Genomic DNA, 22,840 nt, shown 5'->3' on the forward strand with positions numbered 1-22,840 from the left:
ATGACAAAAATATCATTAGATATGCACAATAAAAAAGAGACACACCTTATGTTCAAGGTGCATAGGAAATTGAGGGAATAAAAAATGATGCACTAGGCAAATACTAACCCAAAAAAGAAAGGGTAAGGGTCTAAATGTAAAATCTATATATAACATATTAAAAAATTCTGATTGAAAACCATGTAATGGGGACCAAAAAAAAGATATATCCTATTGATAAAAGGTACAATCCACTGGAGATGTGTAACCTTGATATACCTAAATAGTATCAGTCCAATCACATAAAGCAAAAACAGATTTAAGCAATTCAGGAAGAAACTAATAAACCCAGAGATAAATATGCCTCTTTTGAAAATCTTCAGATAAAAAAAAAAAGTTACAAAGAATCCCTGTCCCAAACAATAATTCTAGAATAAAAATATTGTGTACCCAACAAACATAAAATATAAATCTTTCACAAATACATCCAACATAGGGCGATGCCTGTAGCTTAATCAGGAAGGGCGCTGGTCACATACACCTAGGGTGGCAGGGTCAAACCCGGCCCCGGTCTGCGAAGCAACAATGACAACTGCAACCAAAAATAATAATAATACATCTAACATATATTAATATTGACTAGGAATACGATGACAAGAAAATCTTAATAGTTTCAAAGACAAAAAAAAAAAATCACATAAGGCCATATTCTCTGTCCATAAAGTAATAAAGTTAGTTATACTAAAAAGATGAGAGATGGGCGGCGCCTGTGGCTCAGTGAGTAGGGCGCCGGCCCCATATGCCGAGGGTGGCGGGTTCAAACCCAGCCCCGGCCAAACCGCAACCAAAAAATAGCCGGGCGTTGTGGCGGGCGCCTGTAGTCCCAGCTGCTCGGGAGGCTGAGGCAAGAGAATCACTTAAGCCCAAGAGTTAGAGGTTGCTGTGAGCCATGTGATGCCACGGCACTCTACCCAAGGGCGGTACAGTGAGACTCTGTCTCTACAAAAAAAAAAAAAAAAAAAAGATGAGAGAAAAGTTGTCTCCTTATAAATAAAAAAAAAAAAAATTAAAAACCTTTTAGATTAAGGCAAAAATGAGTGATAAAATAGTAACAAGAACTAATGGAATACAATCTAGGGAAATCGACTAAAATGATACTCATATGAAACTAATAGTCTCAAATGCATTCATTAACAAAATAATACAAACTCAGAAGCACTAAAACACTAACAAAGGCAAAAAAGTATAATCTCAAAGGAAAGAATTGTACAATATGAGAAAATTATAAGAGAAAACTCAACAAATTAGCAAGCAATCAATGAAACCAAAAACTACTTCTTTGAAGACTCAAAATGGGCTCAGCACCCATAGCTCAGCGCTTAAGGAGCCGGCCACATACACCAGGGCCGGTGGGTTCAAACCCGGCCTAGGTCAGCTAAAAACAACAATGACAACTGCAGCAATAGAAATAACAACAAAAAAAAATAGCCAGCATTGTGGTGGGCACCTGTAGTCCCAGCTACTTGAGAGGCTGAGGCAAGAGAATCACTTAAACCCAAGAGTTTGAGGTTGCTGTGAGCTGTGACACCACAACTCTCTAATAAGGGCAACATAGTAAGACTCTGTTTCAAAAAAAAAAAAAATGAAAAAGAAAAGAAAAGACTTTGTGGTGAAAATTTAGGCCAGGCACAGTAGCTCACATTTGTAATCTCAGAACTTTAGAAGGCTGAAGACAAGATTGCTTGAGACCAGCCTGGGCAACATAGCAAGACACCAGCTATAAAAAAAAACTTTTTCTTTTAATTAGCAGGGTATGGTAGCTAGTTTCTACAGACCTACCTACTCAAGAGATTGACCCAGGAGGATCACTTGAGTCCAGGAATTTGGGGTTGCAGTGAGGTTGCATTGAGCTATAATCGTATAACTACACTCTGCCTGGGGACAGAGTGAGACCCCCATGTCAAACAAAACAAAACAAAACAAAAAATGGAAAAAATTTAGCAAGAAAGATCAAGAGAAAGTATAATAAATAATATTAGAAATTAAGAAGGAAACATAACTATAAATATAAGATAATATACTCAGTTCAAATGTTCAAGTATATTAAAGGTTATCAATGAAATATAAAGAAGACTGAGGATTTTAACTCACTGAAAACTCCAAAAATTCAACAGCCCAAGGTAGCTCCAAAAATGGTAATGTGAAAGTTAAACTGCAGAACAAGTATGCAGTCCAGGAGAAAAAGGGGATATTTTTAGAGTATTATGCTTGGTTCTGAGAATAACACATAAAGGGCTTTTTTTTTTAATTGTCACTTCTTAGAATGTATAGCAAAGAAACAACTTTTAACAAGTTTTAGTAACTGTAGTATTAGAGAATGAACATGCTAATCTGGAATAACATGTTATAAGAACAATAACTGGGGGGAAATGGAGGCTATTTAGCCTAGAAAACAAAGACATTATAATGGGCTTTCTTTAAATAATGCAAATCTGTCATGTAAAAGAGATAACAGAAAAAGAGAAAGATAGAAGTGGGAGGCTATAGGGTCCGTTGCAGTGGCTCATACCTGTAATCTTAGCACTCTCTGAAGCTGAGGCAGGAAGACTGCTTGAGCTCAGAAATTCAAGACTAGCCTGAGCAAGACCAAGACCCTGTCTCTACTAAAAATAGAAAAATTAGCGGGGCATCACAGTGGGTACCTGTAGCCCTAGCTACTCAGGAGGCTAAGGCAGGAGGAATCACTTGAGCCCAGGAGTTTGAGATTGCTGTGAGCTTGGCTGATGCCAAGGCATGCACCATAGCCCAGGTAACAGTGAGACTCTGTCTCAAGGGGAAAAAAAAAAAAACATGTGGGGCCATATGAGGCAAAAAAAAAAAAAAGGCAACTTCAGATGCCCAACAAAAGAAGGAACTTGCCTATTTGCCTTATGAAATTATGGACTTACTCTTCTGTCAGTGGAAATGTTGAAGCAGGAACTAGATAATTACCTCTCAAGAATATCAAAGAGTAGATGCCTGCGCAAAGTGCAGTATTAGAACTTCCGACCACTTACATTCCTTTCCTTTCAAAGATTTTGTGATTATACATTACTTGCTAAATAAATTTTGTTACCTAAGAGGAATATAAAAACTCTAACCCCCAAATTTTGGATCACTTGCACTCAATTTCAATGTCTCAAGAATTATACACTTTTATCCTCATGACTTTTATCTCTATCCAACACGCTTTTTAGGTTTTTCTATACACAAAATACACCTCTGTCCTACTTTCCCTCAACTATGACCCCCAACTCTAATAGCATTTAATAAAATCCTCTGTTTTGATCTAACAATTCCTATCCTCTTTTTCTATATGTAAAAACCAATCTATCTCAACTATCTTCCCAGCTCAACTCTTTCAAACAATTTAATGGCTCCAGAGAAGTCTGAAAAATATTTCCCAATTGTTTTCAGACATGTATGTCCTTCCCACCACAAGAAGTATGACCTTGAACACATTAAACAAAATTGGTTTCTTCCTACTATCATCATTTTACAGAACATATATTAACAATTTTTTTAAAGCCAAGCAATGTTATAAAAGCAACAAAAAACAGTATGTGTCCCTGAACACGAGTGTAGTTTCTATCACAACTGGCCCCAGTTTTAAAGTATACAACCATGTAATAATAAATGACCAATTGCCTTTCAGAAGCTAAAGAACTGAAGTCTCACCTAAAATTAACACTTTAAGATTACAGAAAGACTCTGCTGCTTAACTTTTAAAGAGGAGGTAAAAAGCAAAGAACTGTCTAATGTACTCCTTTCTTCCACTTCTCCACTTCACTTCTTTATCTACTTACTCCTCTCCTCATGCCCATGCCCCTCTTATTTAATCAATCAATATAGTTAATCTGCCCCTCTTATTTCATCAATCAGTATAGTTCATCTCTGGCCATACTGGTATGAATGAACACACATACATATACTTTCATATCTTTACAGTAATGATAATATATTTATCTGATATAGTGCTTTATTTTTATTTCAATGGGATTTTGTTTTTCTGTATGCAATATTTTAGGCATACAAAAAAGGATAACAAATTCTGGTATACCTGTAACACAGTGTAAGAAATCATATTAGAGTCAACAAAATTCCTGATTAATACATTCATTTGTGACTCTTTCAATTTATTTTGTTAAAATGGTGATAAATTTAAATATGTGGAAATGGGAACATAAGGGTGGAACTGGAAAACTTGACCATATTAGATATAAAAATTCAAATTATCTAATGTCAATGAGCCAAATGTAAGAGCATAAGCACTCTTTATTTGTAATGGTGACTTCAAAGTGGTAAATTTAAATTAAAACTTTATAGTTAAGTATAAGGTTACAAAATGTCATCTCTGCATATGCCAGTTGGTGTCACTACAACTGAGAATGCAGTAACAGACTATAATGGAAAAAAAGACCTAAAACTGATTTCTGTGTAATATGAACATATTGTATGCATGAGTAATATTCATATATGAAGCCTACTTTTAGTTCATTTTAATCCAAATATGAGGAAATTTTGAGAAAACAAAAATGACATTTTTTAAGAAGACCAAATCCAAATATGGCATTCAAAATCTTCTAAACAGTAACATTAAAAGACCTACCAATACTATTATCACTAGAACTAAAAACAATTAAATTTTTAAAAATTTCTCAATGGTGAGAGACAAATATAAAGCCTAGGGATTAGGGAGGTGTCACAAAAAGGACCTGAGTCTCTTACCTGTGGGCAGCTTGATACTGTGAAAAAGGACTTCCTCTTCTGTAAACCACTGTTATTTAGTTCACTTGTATAAACATTAAAAGCTTAATGCAGATTTCTAGGTCAGCCTTCTTGAATCTAAATTTCTTGTTTGGTTCATATTCATTAAAAAAAAAAACAAACCAGGAATACATTAGGTTGGCTACATATTAAAATTCCTTTCAAACAGTGGTTCACATCTGTTGTGTAGTTTGTGCAGCAAACATCCCATTAGCCACAAAAGCCAGAAAACGTCAGACAGTATATCAGTGAAGCTCACAGAACACATAAAGTATATCTTCAAAATGACTGTTTCAAGTGAAAATGCCTAGAATCAGAATTCTTTGTACTGCTTTCTATGCTGCCAACTATTAGGTCTGCAGCAACTGTGTGCAGTTAAGTACCTCCCACATATTACCCAATAGTATCACTAGGCATAAATTTATAAAAGCAGAACTAAAAGCTTAAAAGGCTTATAGCCTTTCACTAGTCCACATATTCACAGTCAATTGTGGTCTCACTACTCTGATTATAATGCATCAACTCTGTTCTTTCAGTCCAAAAGGCTGAATTCTTATACATTCCAAACAGAAAATCCATGACACATATTATTTGCTGCCCTAGCACAGCCAGACTGCAGTTACAGCTAGCTGGCGCCAGTAAGAACAATTTACATAAAGCAATTCCCATTTCATGACCAAACTAAGGAGAGTACTGCTGAGTAAACCCTCCCCATTTCTCCCCAACATGCATTGACTGGTTCTAGAATACATCTAGTTATCTATTTACTAATATAATTTAAATCCAGGTAATAAGAGAAAACTAACTTATAATTCTTATATAACTGAAATTCCACTCCCACCACACAAAAAATATTTTTAACCCCCAGAGATACTCAAAAGCCTTAGCTTTCTTGTGGCATAAACCAACATTGCATAAATGCAATGGTTGCTGTTTTTAACAATCATTAAAAACACAAATTACAACTCACATTATCTAAAAGCTATTTTCATGCTACTCTACAACTACCCTTCCAAATTTTGTCAATCAATTAAACAGTAAATATCTTTAAATAGATTTAAACTGCATAACATTTCACCAAACAGTAAGATTTATGCATCTCTAAGTACCACTATTAAGATGATTAAATAATTCAATATATTTACATTTACCACTAGTTAGTATTATGAAAGCATGTGCTCGTACCAAAACCAAGGCATGTTAAATTATGAATAATTTCATAAGAACACATTCTGTCAGTGCCGCATTCTTCTCAAACCCTTAACATTTACGTATTCTTTTTATTGGCCAGTTCTGACTGGGTAAGAGTTGAGTTTTATCTATGAGGTCCTTCATTTAAATTTTTTTTAGTTACTTTATGACCTACCAATACATACTTCTACATCTCTACTGCTATTTTTCACTTATTTCAAGAGTATAGATACATTAAATTGCATATTCAAATAAGTACCCAAAAATTATTTTAGTACCATACCTGAAATGATAATAAAATAAAAAGATGTATTTAAAATGCTAATTAGGGGTTATCAAAACTGCTTCTTCTTTTTTGTCTTATTTTCAACTGTTTTAAAACATACTTTTTAAGTAACTCTTACTATATACTAAAAATAATAGGGCTCTAAAAGAAGAAAATGACATATCAGTAGCAAATCACAGGCTTCTTATATGTAGATAATCATAACATTACCTAGGCTACCACTGATAAGCAATGATAGATTTCCTCAAACAACTATCTTCTTTTCTCAGGATCTTGCTCCACCAATAGGAGATGAAGTGACAAGAACAAATATGATATAATTCACACAGCATAACCATAGAAGTTAACACCTGATGGAAAGAAAAGTCTTATATCATCAAAAGAGCTTTCTATGTGCCATATATTGATCATAAAAATCTCACAGTTGGGAAAGAAATCTTAAAAATCATCTAAGTATTACACTCCTTGCAGTTTTAAACTTTTGGATGCTTCCTCCCTCTCCCTACTTTTATCACGTATCCTACTCTAAATTAAAAATCAAAGGACCTAAAATCATTTAGTCCAGCATAAAATACAATGTAAATAACAAGTATTTTATCATTTTTATTTTTTTCTTAATTATTTTTAAAGTGTAAAGGAAGGAAGAGAATATAGTTGGGATGCTTAATATATCATCTTATAATTCGTTAGCCAAGCATGGCTAGTTATTCAAAGTAAGATTAAACTTCAGATAATGTCTAGGATTTGGCTCTTGTTTTTTGTTTTGTTTTGTTTTTTGTTGTTGTTGTTTGTTTTTTTCAGCTTTTGGCCAGGGCTGGGTTTGACCCCACCACCTCCGGTATATAGGGCTGGCATCTTACTCCTTGAGCCACAGGCGTTGCCTAATGTCTAGGATTTAGGAATAGACCCATTCATTAGGGCTCCATTCCAAGTCAGATGGGGAAGGACCAGCCAATAACAATAAGAGGAGGGCGGCACCTGTGGCTCAGTTGGTAAGGCGCCAGCCCCATATACGGAGGGTGACGGGTTCAAACCCGGCCCCAGCCAAACTGCAACCAAAAAATAGCCGGGCGTTGTGGTGGGTGCCTGTAGTCACAGCTACTTGGGAGGCTGAGGCAAGAGAATCGCTTAAGCCCAGGAGTTGGAGGTTGCTGTGAGCTGTGTGAGGCCACGGCACTCTACCGAGGGCCATAAAGTGAGACTCTGTCTCTACAAAAAAAAAAAATAAATAAGAGGAGATCCCTGGCAGTAGAGATAGGCTTATGATCACCATCTAGAAAATCCATGATGCACAAAGTCTGGGCTTTCATATTGGCAGAGATCTTTCAGCAGGTCTAACTGGCAAGGCAAGCTACCTTTGCAAAAAAAAAAGTCCAAAAGCTAATTATCTGACAGCAAAATAATTAATCAAAAGAAACTCAAAAACTCTACAACCTACTTACTAAACATACTACAAAGGAAACTGTTGGAACTAGCTCATTTCTAGTGTTCTATTTCCATCCGCTACAGATCAATATTTTTGTAAAATACAATGAAAATGAATTACTTGAAAAAGAAAATAAAAAGGCACATAAATTATGAGCCTTATTTTATTTGATTCAACTGACAAAATTACTTCATCAGAGTGACACAAAAATTTCTAGACACTCTCAATTTCAGTTCTCATGGAGGACCAGAAATAAACAATCCTTGGACTGACTACAGGCCACATTTTGAGTAATGCTCATCTAGCTTTCAGCTACCTATTCTATCTACCTTTCAGTATTCACAATCTCTTAGTATTGGCAAGCTTCTCTCATTATTTCTTTCTTTTTTTTTTTTGAGAAAGAGCCTCAAGCTGTCCCTCTAGGTAGAGTGATGTAACATCACAGCTCACAGCAACCTCTAACTCCTGGGCTTAAGCGATTCTCCTGCCTCTCCTGCCTCCACCTCCCAAGTAGCTGGGACTACAGGCACCTGCCACAACGCCCAGCTATTTCTTGGTTGCAGCCGTCATTGTTGTTTGGCGGGCCCAGGCTGGATTTGAACCCTCCAGCTCAGGTGTATGTGGCTGGAGCCTTAGCTGATTGAGCCACAGGCACCAAGCCTCATTACTTCTTTCTGTGTCCACAAATGTAAACTCCTCTTGGGTAGGGATTTTGTACACCAAGCATCAAAATAGTGCCTGGTAAATAACAGGTATATAATAAATGCTTATTAAATTTGTTGAGTCCATTAATCAATTCACAGTCCATTTTTTCTTCCTTATCAAATTTGTTGTAAAAAAATTAAATTAATTTTTTTCTTGCTTATTAAATTTTGTTGAGTCCATTAATCAATTCACAGTCCTTTTTTTTTTCTTTCTTATTCGATTGTCACCTTAGAACTCCTCAAAGTCTTTACTTTGAGATTCTAAATACTTGCTCTCTAACATTTTTAGTGCATATCAGCCAGGACCCTAACAACTCCCTCTCCCTAGAGATCCTTTTCTAAAGTACCCAAGTAGCCCAGATTTCTTCCCAACTCTATTCTTCCAGAATAATGATTTTTAAAGAGAAAAAGAGAAAGTATTTGTGCTAGAAGAAAACCTTATGAGGAAAAAGCAACCAATATTTAACTCAAACTCATACAATGCTCGAGTCACTTTGTATTTGTTATCTTTATTTAAATCTCAAAATTAATTCTGTATGCTAAACATTACCCTCATTTTAAAACTAAGGAAAGCTGAAGTTCTAAAAATAAGTAACTTGCTTCATCCAATCAAAGTAATTCCTAAGATTTAACTGAGCACTTAACTATAGCCACTATAATTTTAAGCACTATATATCAATTCTTCATGTGACCTCTAACTAGTGAATCAAAGAACAGAGATTCATCCTGACTGACTCCAAAGCTGGTGTTCTTTCCTGACTCCTTATGTAGTCAAACTACCTCTCTCATTTAATAGAGAATGGCACTTTATTCAAACCATAAAACTATTGATAACAGTGTCGGAGTAGACATCAGATATTCTTGACTTCTATACTAATGCTTTCCTTTATGCATGCCATACCGGTATAGGTATTTCCATATATTTCCTTCCAGTAAAGGAAGCACCAGATCAGACAGTTCTGGCAGTAAGTTGTACCCAGTTTACTGCAGAACTAAAGTCAGATCCCCTTCAGGCAGATGCAGAATAGGAGTTCTCATCTGAATTTCTTAGACCTTTTCTCTAACTTTAAATTCCCTCCTTCACTAAACTCATAAAGATTAACAGAGACAATTAGCACTGTTTTCACTATTTCCATATTCATAGACTGTTACAAGTCACCTACAGACAACACTCTGTGAACAAAGTCGAACCTGAGCAATTAAAAAACAATCATTTATTTGAATAAACATTAGGCTTTGTTCCCAAATCACTTTCCCTTGGTGGGGGTGGAGGCAGTGAAGAGAAGTATAAAGCAGGGAGTTAACATTTTCTGTGTAAGTTAACCACTTTTTCAATTTTCACTCGTTTTACATGTAACTTGAAAGTCACCTTCCAAAAAAGGAATAACATTGTTTTAGTAGTTCCTGAGTTACCAAGGTCATGTTATCATGTGAATGTTAAGAAGCTGGCTTTCACTCTGGGAAATGTAAAATTCAAACTTAAGTCAGATTTAGACATGCATAAACATGTTTCATGCATCATCAAGGCATCATTGGCCCAGTGAACATTAAATTAATATGTAAACCAATGCAAAATTTCAACAAAAACAAGTTTGTAGAGGTCTCTAATATTATTATCTGGTGTGGTTTACATCTGTAGTTAAGAAAACTTCCAATTAGGAAACATTATATTTCAGGTGCTAAAATTTCTCAGCTCAACCAATTTGTATAAAAAAATTTTATAAAATCTTATTTCATTTACCTGTCCAGTAAATTGCTTATTCTGAATACAATTTAACTTTTACATATTCAGTGTTATCATTAAGAATGTCAAGTTGACAGTGATGTTTTTTAACACGGGTAACATTTAAAAGAAAAAAAATGATTTTCACATAAAAGATCTCAAGGCATTTGTGTTTCTAATCAGTATTTCTTTAATCTCTTTACTTTCAATCAATTGTCACTTCTTTCTCATGTCACTGAATCTCTTCAATCAGCCCTATGGTGCTCTATATAAAAATTAGGACAAGGTGAAAGGTTACCAAACGTGCCATATCTTCTAAAGAGTAAACTAACTTTACATATTCTAAGTTTCTCCTACCAAATAAAGTAGGCTAGATTTCACTTATGTTTATTTTCTTCTGGATTGTAATCTATCATAAAATAGGAAATAAAAGGAAATGACTTCAGGGGCTGGGCAGGTAATGTGGTTCAGTAAAGAGGACTAGAGGAGACAGCGTCTACTCAAGCAAATTGCCCAATCTTCTGTTTTTTAAGAGGCAAGATGTCAAGGTTTTTGTTATGTGAAATCTGATGACTTTAAATGTTAGCAACTAGAGAAATGCGGTAGCAGCTAAATGTCTATTGGTTGCTAGTCTGTGGCCACTGAAGTAGCGCTTTACTGTTTCTTAGATTCTCATCTGTACTGAAACACAGAAAGCTCTGCCCTGAATTCAACTCATCTCTTTATAGAAGTCATTTTCTCAAGGTATGTATGGATGACTCAGCCAGACTAGAGCTAAAAGATTTCTTCTACTCTTCTAATTCTGTAATGTCAACATTCTATATTGGCTTTACTTAATAAATAAATCTGCCACTACCCAAACATATCAAAGAATGGCTAATTTACGTAATAAAGTAGTACCACTCTAAAGACCAACATAAATTGCTCTACCCACCCAGTTTTTCTCCAGCATTAAAGAATACTAAACCAAATAGCTTTTTTGTTTTTTGTATAAAATTTTCTGAACCCATGAACCCCTTCCAAAGTGCTTCAAAATCCCAGCACTTTGGAAGGTCAAGGTGGGAGGATCACTTGAGGCAAGTCATCAGCCTGGGCAACACCAGGAGACCTACCTGATCTCAATAGAAAAAAATTTTTGTTAATTTTTTTAAATGTTTGAGAGACACAGATTTTAAACACTAGCTATTATTATAAGGATAAAAATGAGAGTGATTAAAGTCACAGCATACTCACTTTCTATGTCATACTTGCTCCAAAGCATAAATTTACTGAAAGTAATGACTGATAGAATCTTTCACAAGCACTGATTATTTTTTTTTTTTCCCCTTTTAGAGGCAAGTTCATATGACTGGATGACTTACATAAATGAATGTTCAGCTTATGAGAATCCATTACCTCATATAAGATAGTCATCATAACAACCTTCACAATGTATTCAGTTAATAAAAGAAAAAAAATTCTAAAAGCTGTTAAGCTGAGAAATGGACACTGATTAAGTTAGGAAATTCGATTATTACATTTTATAAAATAACAGTAACTAGCAACAAGTGTAAACACAAGGTTGTCACAAAGGAGCAACTTTAAAGTCATGTATTTGTAGACTCTACCTTCATGAACATCAATAAGGAACAACGATACATTCTAGAATAATTTCTAAACTTAATTCTGCATTGTCTTTGAAGCTACAGTTCTACAAATAAGTGAACTAGATCTGGACACTAATATATAAGATTATAATTATCATATATGATCTCATTTCAAAGTTTTCTTCATAATAGCTTAATTGTTCTCATTTATTAAATGCACACGATAAATGTTATAAACTTACTATAAAATAAATACACAACAATAAAATACCACATGTATGTATGCCTTTTATATATTGGGGTCTTCGTTAAGAATTTAATTTGTAAAAAAGTTGTTGTTTTTTTAGAAAATTGCTCTTCAGAAAGTTCAGAACTTACTGTTCTATGTTATATAAGTCAGGGATATATTCACAATATTTTACTGTCAAAGCCAGAGGTGTGTACTACACCATTCAGGAAAAGTTTTAACAAGCACTACAATTTAAGCATTTAGTTCTGCTACCTGAAGTTTTATGTGAATAAGAATTTCATTCTCAAAAAAAAAAAAATTAAATTAAATTAAAAAAGAATTTCATTCTCCCACCTTTCTGGATAATCATGGACAATATCTCAATAAACATTTCTATTTCAGATCAATGTTAAGAAAGCTTTTTGAAAATTTTGAAACTAAAGTTATGAAAACATTTAGTTTTATTCCTTTTAAATATATCAGAGTAAACTTTAATGAGATTAAAATGAAATGTAACAATATCAATTAACTAAACCAAACAAGTATTTACTTTAGCTCTGAAGGCACCTGAGTACACTACACATTAAAAACAGAGGTATCCAGAACTGAACGTGAACTTACTTCCATATTCAAAAAATGAATCATGCCAATTTAAGGAAAGAGTAAATGAGAACAAAAAAATAAAAAAGCATTAAAAATGTGAAAGAGTTGGATGCCAGGAGAAGGCAGCAGCCTAAGAACTGAAATCCACAATACCAAAAAAAAAAAAAAAAAAAGGCTTACACTCAGTATTAAAAAAAATTTCTAATTATGACTTACATAGAGAATTACCATATTCTCAAAAAGCTTCCAAACAATGCCTCACAAAAACCAAGAAAACTCATACTCTTTGTGTAAAACAAGGCTTATTCATTAAAATCTACTCAAATAATATATTGTTTTAATGTCTACAAATAAATACCAAACATACTCAAATATCCAACATAAAAGAGAACATTAAGTTAGTCAGGACCAGAAAAGCACTAACTATGGTGATCAAATGTTTTAGCAATGACAACAGAAACTAGTAAGAAATTACAGGAATTTAACCTTTGACCTCACCATCCTATGTACTGTTTCCATAATAGAGGCTTAAAGGTTCTAGCAAACATTTCAAGTATTTAGCAAATAAACTCTAAGTTCACCTTCCTATATGAACTCAGTTAAATTTAATGTTTTTTTTTTTTTTTATGTAAAGATAAAGAGTACTGGTTCTTACCTCTAGTCCTGATGTATGTGACAAATCTCCTCACTGGCATACTTGCTGCCTAAGCAGCTACAAAGACCAGGTTAGCAGCCATTTTGAGACAGCTGCACAGTCTCAGTTGCACAAAAGTGTAATTAAGATGGCTGCAATGTGCACTCAAGAACTCACACAGTGAAAACTCAGCTATGTATCAAAGCCCTCCCCCCATTTTGTCACCCTGCAGGAAACTGAACACAGAGAGCAGCTAATGCATATACTGCAACAAACAATGCAGTTACTCAGGATACAGAAAAAGAAAACATAAGACAGCAAGCCAGTTTTGTAACAGAATGCCTGTGAATTCGGACTTGCAATACAGACTTTGAGCACATCCAGATCCCAGACAACTGGAAGTCTATGCCACATATTAGTAGTGACAGAGATAGAGCCAAATCACACAGAGCAAACATCAGGGAATTTGCTTGAAAGAAAGCCTCCATTTCAGTCCAGAAAAAAAAAAGTTAAACCCTACTCAAGGCCTTTTTTTTTTTTTTACCTTTTATAATACCTTTATCATGAAAAGAATTTCAATTTTATAATTCTAGAAAATTAAGTTTAAGTCCTAAGAATTAATTGATCAATTTAATTTCAATTTATAGATTTTTCTCCACAGAATCTAAACCCCAAAGTGCTCAAATCTAGCAGAATGGTTAAAGCCTACAGTCAAATTTTTGAACACTAACGAGAGTCTTTATAAATAAGATGGCAACAAAGCTCATTTTGAATAATTTACCATAAAGATAAAAAGTATTTCTTCTCTTCAGTAGTACAGATGGTCACAAATACTCATGTCCCCAGGTGAGTGGTCTCAGGGCAAATTACACTTCATGCCCTGACACAGACCTCCTAACATTTTGATATGAGTGAAAAGCAAATAAAAATAAAGAATGTAGGCACTCTGGGAAAAAGTATTTTCTGTGAGGCAAACTGGATAACGTAACAACTGCTTTAAGCACTATATCAGAAAAAAATTTATACTTAATCCAAGCCACATTAATTCTTCAAAAATATAACAGATTCTCTGAAGATGTCTCAAGCAAAGTCTATTCATTAAAAGCAAACTTTGGTAAACCAGGAAAGACTAAACAGGATAGTCATCACCGTAGCCCTGGAATCTAAGTTTAATTTAATTGCTGGAGGAGGGGGGCTGTACCAATAGCCAAAACATTTAGAGATACCTGATCAACAGCTTCTAACATTTGGAAGCAGATTTTTTTTTTTAAGTTTGGCCCACAAAGATTTAAATTATGTAACACAGCTTCAAATGGATGATACCCCCTAAAGTCTTCTGTGTCTTGCCATATACTTTACCAAAGTATATCTTGAAGATTTTTTTCTTACTCTAAACTTAGTCTAGCCAGGAAAAGTTGCTGGTTACATAGGTTGAACATCCCTAGTCCAAAAATCCATAATGCTCCAATGAGTGTTTAACTTTGAGCATCATCTTGGTGTTCAAAAATTTTGAAAGTGAGAGCATTTTAGATTTCACATTTTCAGATTTAGAATGTGCAAATATTATCAATTCTGCAAAAATATCCATAATAGGAAACACTTCTGGTCCCTACATTTCAGATAAAGGATACTCAACCTGTAGTAGCTATAATAGCTACCTTTCACCTAATTAGGATTTCAAAGTAAGAGATTATAATGTTCCACCCTTTCTCTTCTAGCCAATACAATTATCTTCCTAACAATTTGCTAAATTTTCTACACTACATCAAGGCACATAAGTCAAATCAATAAATATGCTGATTGCCTACTACAAAGACAAAGTAGTACATTAATATATATCAAGCCTTCAGATACGTTTTATATTTTTTTTAATTATCACACTAACACTGAAGATAAAGGTTTTCCTCAATTTGTGACAGAGGCAACAGGTTGAGATTAAATAACCTTATGAAACCAATGAGAGCTGAAATATAACCCCAACTACATTCAGCCCCCACCCAGAAAGCTTTATCCATCCCTTCACACGTTAGTTCTGTTTCTGTGTGTAGTAGAAACCGTTTAGGAAAGGATGATGATTCTGCTGTTATTCAAATAATTAACTAGTACCACTGCCAACAACTTTCACTCTATGTCCCAAAGCAACTATTCTAGTTCACCTGATAAATCCTACTCATGATTTAAACTACCCTATCTTTTTTTTTTTTTTTGTAGAGACAGAGTCTTACTCTGTCTCCCTCAGTAGAGTGCCATGGAGTCACAGCTCACAGCCACCTCCAACTCTTGGACTTAAGCGATTCTCTTGCCTCAGCCTCCCAAGTAGCTGGTACTACAGGAACCTGCCACAACACCCAACTAATTTTTGTTGCAGTTGCCACTGCTGCTTTTAGCTAGCCTGGGCCGGGTTCAAACCCACCATCCCCGGTATATGGGGCCGGCGCCCTACCCACTGAGTCACAGGCACCACCCACTATGCGATCTTAATCACTGATGATTCATTTCTTAGCTTCTTTTCTCCTTACTATGCCCATTCCCAAATCAAGTGTAATTACTATCTTAAGATCTTTTATGCATATCATCATTACACTTACCATATTACATAAGTTATATCTTTATACATGTAATAATATTTATATAAGATTAGAAATCACATCTCAATTCATTTTCCATTCTCTTCCATAGTGTGAAACACATTTACTAAATAGATGGTGAGCTGAAATTAATTCCCAGTGTTTTTGTTTCTACCACAAAAATTTCAGAAAATTCTACATCTTTAGGATGTAGAAACCTGCATTTTTAGGATCTCAAGTCTTACTTTCTGGAAAGAAGAATCAACTAATAAGTCAATTAAGCTTTTAGTCTTGACTCAAAACAATCTGCACTTCAGAATAAAAGATGGAAAAAATCTTTTGTAGGGCACTTTTCAGTTTTTAGAATGTTTTTATAGGCACTACACAGGAGCTATTATGTGCTTAGAATATCTGAACTCTGCAAAAGTCTATAGAAAACTACAGAACACAATTACAGTAGAATTACTATATGTTGACCACTCAAGAGACTGTAACAAATTGATTAGCATACAGAGGTGGTCAACGTAAGGAACTAGGCCTACTGTACCAATACATACATGTAGTGGATGCCAGGTCTATGAAAATTAGGTCAATTTATTGAGGTGGTCAATGTAAGGAGGTGGTCAACTATGGAGGTATACTGTATTCACTTTTATTTATTTATTTTTTGAGACAGAGTCTCAAGCTGTTGCCCTGAGTAGAGCGCCATGGCATCATAACTCATAGCAACCTCCGACTCTTGAGCTCAAGCAATCCTCTTGCCTCAGTTTTTCTATTTTAGTAGAGACAGGGGTCTCCCTTTTGCTCAGGCTGGTCTCAAACTTGTGAGTTCAAGTTATTCACCTGCCTCGGCCTCCCAGAGTGCTAGGATTATAGGCATGAGCCACCGTGCCCACCTGGCCTGTATTCACTTTTAAATTTTATTAACATTACTAAGAAAGTAGGATGCAACTTGACTATGTCACAGATTATCTTGCAAGAAATGTGCTTTTGATAGCTTCATCTGTAATGGGGCCAATAATCCTTTATACATATACATAGGATAGTACAGTATACATAGTATAGTATACATATTTGGAAATAATTTCTTTTTTCAGCTAGTTCTCCCTGTTCAGAGAAACAATTTCTAATGTTAGATAAGCACTTCCATAGCTATCCAATGTTTTGTCTCTTCCTAATTAAAAACTAGCACTTTACAAAATTCCTTCATTTCACTCTAACAAGGACCATCTAAAATAACAGTGCTACAATCTGCAATTTTTATAAACAGAGAATTTAATCATTTTCTGAGAGTCATGAATAGCAATGAAAAAAAAACCTAAAAGATAATTAATGCTAATCAACTATCATATTTTTTATTTATCACACTATTTGAAAACTTTCCATATGGAAATTCCATGGAACTTAAAAGTTTTACTATATTTGGTATGAAGTCCATACAGGTTTCTAACATGAAAGACAAAGACCAAACAAACAAAAAGAAAATACACAAAGCAATAGACAATAGGGAATAAAAAAACTTCAAAAAAAAAAAAAAAAAACTAATTGACACAGAAAAGATGTTGTATTCTCCAGTCAAGAATAGAATATTACTGACAAGAAATGAAAACAGAAATTGAGAACATGATAGGTGGAGCTGTGCCTGTGGCTCAAGGAGTAGGGCGCCGGCCCCATATAATGGAGGTGGCAGGTTTAAACCCGGCCTCTGCCAAAAACTGCAAAAAAAAAACAAGAACATGATAGGAAAAAATAAAATTCAATTTCAGAAAGACTGTATAATGATAAAAGTTGAAGAAATCTACCTTAGCAAAAAGACAAAATTTTAAATAAGAGGAAAAGGTATAATTGGAATATTCATCCAGAAATTCAAATTGGAATGACAATAGCAAAAGGACATCACCAATGAAATTATGTAGGAAAAATTTTCAGAACTGAAGGGCAAGTTCACAGACCAAAAGAACCCAATGAAGGCCAACAGACAATAATAATAGGATCCACATCAATGCACATTACAATGAAATTTCAGAACACTGGAGACTAACAGATTCTATGAGCTTCCACTCAGAGGAGAAATCAGAAATAAAAATGGCTTCAGATTTCCCATTAGTAATAATAAAAGCAAGAAAATAAAACAGAGTAGTGCCTTTAAAATTCTAAAGGAAAATAATTTTAAGCTAGAGTTCTATACCCAGCCAAACTATCGATCAAGCATAAAAATATAGAATGACATTTTTTTCAAATATACATGGTATTTAAAAAATATACCTCCCTAGCACTTTCTCAAAACTACTAGAGAATGTGGTCCCCTCCCCACAAAGACAGAATAAGTCAATAAAAAGACACGGCATGTGGAACACAAGGGTCCTAAGAAGATAGCAGAAGAAACTCCACAAGAGTGAATAAAATTCTAAGGATGATATTCCATATACAAGATATGGAAAGCAAATAGGCCAGACTGGAGTAATACTCAAGAAACAAATATGAGGCTAGCACAATGGCTCACGCCTATAACCTGAGTACTTTGGGTGGCCAGGAGTTCTAGATCAGCCTGGGCAAGATAGTGAGATTTCATCTCTACTATTACAATAAATAAAAGAATTAACCAGGCATGCACCTGTTATCTCAGCTACTCAGAAGGATAAGGGAGCAGGATTGCTTGAGCCCAGGTTTTGAGGTCACGATGTGCTCTAATGATGCTACTACCCTCTAGCCTTGGCAACTGACCAAGGCCCCATCTCAAAAGAAAGAAAAAGGAACAAGCGTAAGTCAGTATCATTGCTGCTACTGTTCCTAAGGAAATAAATTTCTTCCAAATTAATTCTTCTAAGTAAATATCAAAAGATCCTTAGTAAAGAACTGTGCCAAATCATCTTAACTATTACTATTATATAGAAGAGACTCACAAATGCAGGTATCCTGGTAGAAACTGACATCTTTCTCATGAGTCAACAACTATCATAAACTGTATCAAGGAAATGAGTCAAGATTTTCATCAATCTGTTGTGCAGATCAATCTAATCTGTATAAGTAGATTACTTAATATAAGACTAAATAGGAATTTCCTGGGACTAAATGAATGATTTAATTGTAATTAATATTTTATTTGTAATAGTCATAACAGAAAACACTTTCTTCTTAATCTATCTCTAATCCCCAATTTAACATTCTATATATACAGTAATTTAGGTAATAACTTGATTGATCCAATATCCTCAGAATTCAAGGAAGAAAGTATCCCATGAAGGTCTTAATATAGGTTATTAGGCAATAAACTATCAAAAACATTTAAGAATGATTCTGTTGAAAAATATAGAATATACTGAATATCTTTGTCTAAAGCAGTGTTTTTCAACCTTTTTTTATCTCACAGCACACTTGAACCTATAGTCAAACTTCCGTGACACACTTAAATTGTGTTTAAAAAACACAATTCAAAAAAAAGTTGAAAAAAAGAATATACTTACCATGCTTTAAACATCTTTTGAAAATAATTTAATATTCTTTAAAAATTTTCACTGCACACCTAAAATCCTCTCACAGCACAGCAGCCGAAAATCATTAGTCTAGAAACTGATCAATACAATGATTAAGTATTATATGAAACATAAGAACTCACTCTTTTCACTTTGTATGAATCAAAAAAATCTGTTTTCCCTCCTATCAGAATAAAATTAGATAAATCAAATTTGTGACCATGACCACACAGAAATGTGAGATTTAAACACAAATCTCTTGGGCAGCGCCTGTGGCTCAGTGAGTAGGGCACCGGCCCCATATGCCGAGGGTGGAGGGTTCGGACCCAGCCCCGGCCAAACTGCAACAGAAAAATAGCCGGGCGTTGTGGCGGGCGCCTGTAGTCCCAGCTGCTCGGGAGGCTGAGGCAAGAGAATCGCATAAGCCCAAGAGTTAGAGGTTGCTGTGAGCCGTGTGACGCCACAGCACTCTACCCGAGGGTGGTACAGTGAGACTCTATCTCTACAAAAAAAAATAAAAATAAAAAAATAAACACAAATCTCTTTTAATTGGGTATGACAAGGAACGAGGACTGCATTTCAAATGTAGAACTGATGCCTACTAAGTCTACATAGGAAATCAATTTAGTATCTCTTCTATAGCTTATGGATTCCAAGCTTTAAAGGAATAAAGAATACTGCTTCCAGGGTGGCACCTATGGCTCAGTGGGCAGGGCGCAGTCCCCATATACCAAGGGTGGCGGGTTCAAACCCAGCCACGGCCTAACTGCAACAAAAAATAGCCGGGCATTATGGCAGGTGCCTGTAGTCCCAGCTACCTGGGAGGCTGAGGCAAGGGAATTGCCAAAGCCCAGGAGTTGGAGGTTGCTGTGAGCTGTGAGGCCACAGAACTCTATCGAGGGCGATAAAGTGAAACTCTGTCTCTACAAAAAAAAAAAAAAATACAAATTCCTGACAGACCAGAACAAACACTGACAAACATGGAAATTTCAGAGAACCAATATACCCTACAATTATAGGTACTGCAGATGAATGCTGATTGAGATAAATCAGGTGGCTTGTCATTCCTAATTGTGTAGACAAGCTGACAAATTATAACAATTATAAAACATCCAAACAGAAGTTAAACTCTTCTTACTTTCATACCAAACTGCCAGGTTTGTTTATCAACAATAGGAAGGAATTTCTAAGTTAATCAGTATCTCATTAGACCTATATGAATTAAATAGCCAAATTAAACATCAAAATATATTGAATCAGAAAAAAATCACTAAACTTAGCAGTGCCCATAGCACAATGGGTAGAGCGCCAGCCACATACACCAGGGCTGGCGGGTTCAAACCCGTGCAGGGCCTGCTAAACAACAATGACAACTACAACAAAAAAATAGCCAGGCATTGTGGCAGGTGCCTATAGTCCCAGCTACTTGGGAGGCTGAGGCAAGAGAATTGCTTAAGCCCAAGAGTTTGAGGTTACTGTGAGCTGTGACACCACAGCACTCTACCCAGGGCAACAGCTTGAGACTCTGCCTCAAAAAAAATAATAATAATAAATAAATACAAATAAATGAAAAAGAAAAATAACTAACACAGATAAATCTATGCCATTACAGATAGGAGCTCAATTACAAAAGGAGGTTATAGGGGAAAAATGACACTTTGCTTTCCCTCAAAATTTTGAATATGTCCAGTGAGAGATTAAAAAAAAAAAAGAGGTGGTGAGTATTTCTGTGTGATCTAGTCTCCAAAATAAATTACTTCATCCCTATCCCTCGCAATGAAAACTGTCTGAAGAAATGTGACACCCCTGGCAGATACAATTAATGTGAGAAAAATGGCTGCTTTTCTACCATGATGAGGGTTACTGTAAATTTAGTGCATTTAGTAATCTTGTGGGGTTTTTTACTTTTAAATATCTGTTTGTTTTTTATTTAATGAGTTCTTCCTAAAACTGGTTTCCCTCGCAAATCTTTACAAGTAAACTACTTTTCTAAATGCTTTTTTCCTGCCCAGTGAGTAGAATTATCAAACCTACTTTTCCAAATTACTTTTTAAAATACATTTAAATCCTAGCTCCAGAAATCACAATTGCTTTCTATAAATCTCCCTGCACTGTAGGGCTCCTTGTACATAGTTGCCTCAACTGATTCACCACCTGACTGAAGCTAGAGAAATGTGTGAGGCACAAACGCTAAGAACTTTATATATCTAATCTTGTTTAACCCTCACGACAATACTACCGAGAAGGTATACGGTAACCCCATTTGAAAGATAAAGAATACTGCTGGGAGATGCTGACTGCCAAGGTCCCAATTCAAAACTACTACTGCTTTACTTTACTGTATAACTAAACTGATTTTAGGAAAATCTTGCATCTTTTCTTATTCTTCCTTTCTTTCTTCATTTATGTAAGTTTGTTTTATCTTCCAACTTTTAATTACTTGAAATAAGTTAGTGGGTAAAGGAGAGAATTATACAAACTTAAAATATAAAATAATTATATCAAGGCTGGGGGATAGTGACTAAACCTATAATCCTAGCACGCTGAGAGGCTGAGGCAGGTGGATTGCCTGAGCTCAGGAGTTCAAGACTAGCCTGAGCAAGAGCAAGATCCTGTCTCTACTAAAAACAGAAAAACTATCCAGGCATTGTGATGGGCGCCTGTAGTCCCAGCTACCTAGGAGGCTGAAGCAAGAGGATCACTGGAACCCAAGAGTTTGAGGTTGGGGTGAGGTACAATGCCAGAGCAGTCCAACCAGGATGACAGTGAGATTCTGATCTCAAAAAAAAATTATTATGTCAATCAATATCTCCTCAAATCTTTATTAACTTTGAAGAATACATATATATTAGAGTCATATTTTAGGAACTTATTAGTAAAAAACCAAAGGTGTTTGTTTTCTTCTTTTTCTTAATGAATGACATTTAAGTTTTTTCCTAAAGGTGATTTACTATATATAATTGTTCAAATGTAAAGTGACTGTCAAATCTTTTGACTATCAAGTAGATGCTTGCCAATTAAGTAAATTACACATTTTTTTAAAAAGTTCTGAAATAAGGAGTTAAAGGAAGTAGAGTACTTTACTCTCCTTTTTTTGGCATCTCCATCTAAATTGAAGATTCTATTCTTTCAATAAGCAAATATTAATTGAATATTAAGGTAGGCTCAATGGAAAGCAATCTTACACATTTCATAGTGGTCTTATCAGATCTTAATTACAAAGAATTTTTCTTTAAAATGGGACATTTCTAAGATTCAGCAATAAAATGTGGTTCCTAACCCCAGGAAGCTTATAAGCACTACGCAAAACATAAAAGTGGAAAGGAATAAATGACTTTAAAAGAGATACAAAATTAAACAAAGAGAAATTAGAGGACTTCCAGCTGAGAATAATGACATCCTTTATTGGGCATATTGTATAAGGTACCATGGCAGCAATGAATCCTATTTACAAAAATCAAGGATTTATTTCAGAGAATTATTTAGAATTCTCCTAAACTAGTACCTTCTTTCTCACCTGTGAGATTTTAAACATGCTTTACTAGTGCATAAATAACCCTGTACTATTAATATTCTTCTATTTCATCCCTTAAAATGAAACTACTAAAGGAAAATTTCCTTGATCTCTCCCCA

The 22,840-nt window shown here is 34.9% G+C and overlaps 1 protein-coding gene across 7 annotated transcripts in view; it reads right to left on the reverse strand.

Annotated features, from left to right (window-relative positions):
* ATF7IP (activating transcription factor 7 interacting protein) overlaps positions 1-22,840 on the reverse strand; it is a 163,481-nt gene that overhangs the window by 130,899 nt on the left and 9,742 nt on the right. Inside the window, exon 1 of one of the 7 annotated variants that reach the window (XM_053554449.1) lies at positions 13,189-13,544. The exons of 5 other annotated variants lie outside the window; for them this stretch is intronic. The gene's annotated coding sequence lies outside the window, so the exon portion shown is untranslated. Of the gene's footprint in view, positions 1-4,746; positions 5,166-13,188; positions 13,545-22,840 lie in introns of those variants that run through there. One more of the 7 variants, XM_053554450.1, reaches the window with a different exon arrangement.

The sequence above is a fragment of the Nycticebus coucang genome, chromosome 12, assembly GCF_027406575.1.
Source record: "Nycticebus coucang isolate mNycCou1 chromosome 12, mNycCou1.pri, whole genome shotgun sequence".
Lineage (NCBI taxonomy): Eukaryota > Metazoa > Chordata > Mammalia > Primates > Lorisidae > Nycticebus > Nycticebus coucang.